This window comes from Triticum aestivum, chromosome 3A (assembly GCF_018294505.1).
Source record: "Triticum aestivum cultivar Chinese Spring chromosome 3A, IWGSC CS RefSeq v2.1, whole genome shotgun sequence".
NCBI classification, from domain to species: domain Eukaryota; kingdom Viridiplantae; phylum Streptophyta; class Magnoliopsida; order Poales; family Poaceae; genus Triticum; species Triticum aestivum.
The window spans coordinates 263113172-263114931 of NC_057800.1; positions in this window are offsets into that span (position 1 = coordinate 263113172).

Sequence of the window (1760 nt, forward strand, 5' to 3'; positions counted from 1 at the left end):
ATTACTAAAAACTACTGGGGGTTTTCTATAAAATTATCAACGGACAGGCATAAACACTAACCCCTTTTATCAGTATAGGTATAGTTGTGAACATCTTTGGATCCGCGCCATCCTTATAAGGCTAGAACTTTCCTGTCCAGAGTTTCCGTTCTCTTTGGAGGACGAAAATTATCTAATCCATGCTGCCAGATAAAGTTTAGGCAAGATGGGTTCACTCACCGCTTTTATGCATCCTGCTGAAACATCATTAAGGTTGATTTCATGAAGGCCCTGCAGTCCTTCTACCGTGGAGATATGCGGAGGCGTTGGTGTTGTTGCTTCCAAAGGAGGGAGCTGTGGATTTGCGAGATTATAGACCGGTCAGTGTTGTTCATAGAGCTATCAAGATTTATGATAAAATTCTGTCTTCTCGTCTTGTGGAGGATCTACCAACTATAGTGGGGAAGCATGAGAGTGCATTTTTGCAAGGCGATCTCTTCATGATAATTTAATGCTTGTACGATTGCACGACGTGTCTCTTGCATGCGCTCAAGGATCCGAGGTTATACTAAAACCGGACATCTCAAACGCTTTCGACTCGGTTCAGGCCCAGTTCTTTTTACGGTGGATTCTGCAGAATCAAGATTCTAGAAATTTCTCACAGAGTCTGCTTCCCACAGAATCTGCCGCCCAGTTCTTTTCTGAGATTGTAGTTTGAGATTGTGGATTCAGTTATGTGGCGAAATGTCCATACTGCCCTTAGACAGAAAATGTTTGATGAATTGTTAACACTTTAGCTTTAGCTGCACTGACTTTCTCCATCTAAAACATACAGCCATTAGCGCATCTATTCATCAGCACATACCAAAATTACCAAGCACCAAGTAGCAGTACCAAATTGGCAATTACCAAATTGAAATTGTCAAGCGACAGATACAAATTTAAACATACATCAATGCATTAGCGGTACCATTTATTCATCAATACATGCATCTATCCATCCATCTATTCACCTAGATGTTAACAGAGAAACAGGGAAGAATACAGAGGTAGAAGAGAGACGAGACAGAGAAGAGGAGTTCCCATCGGGCGTCTAGGCAGGGCGGCCAGAGGCGGCGGGCTGCCCGTCCAGCAGGGTCGCGAGGAGCGAGGCTGACGGAGCTCCCGTCCGGCGGCGTTGTGAGGAGGGGCGCTGGCGGAGTTCCCGTCTGGCGGCGGCGAGGCGGGCCGTCGTGAGGAGAGGGGCCGCCCTTAGGCGAGAACCGGCGTGTAGGCTGGGCGGCCAGGGGGTGGCCGGTGGCGGACTGGTGGAGCTCCCGTCCGGCGGTGGCGGGCGGAGCGCCGGCTAGCGCTCGTGGGGATCAAGGGTTTGCTGGGCCGTCCGGTCGTGCGAAAGGGGCAGTTTGGCTGTAAATTATCCCTCCAATAGGGGTACTCTCATATCCGAAATGTTTTCTTTGGTGGGACTTACCAGAATCCTGGGATTCTGTGAAAATCTATGTTTTTCGAGGATTTTGAATTGCACTAGGATTCTGCAGAATCCGCTCGAGATTTTGGAAGGCAAATCGAGTTCTTTTCGCTCAGGATTTTCCAGGACGAGATTCTACACACTCTGTTCAAAAGAACTGGGCCTCAGTAGCGTTTCTAATAGATGAGGAGGATGGAATTCAGTTCTAGGTGACTGTTAGAAGGGAGAGAGAGATATGTGGAATAATTCTTGTATTGCTTGAGCCTCGTGGGCATATATATATATGTAATATAGAAGTATACTAGCAAAAGGG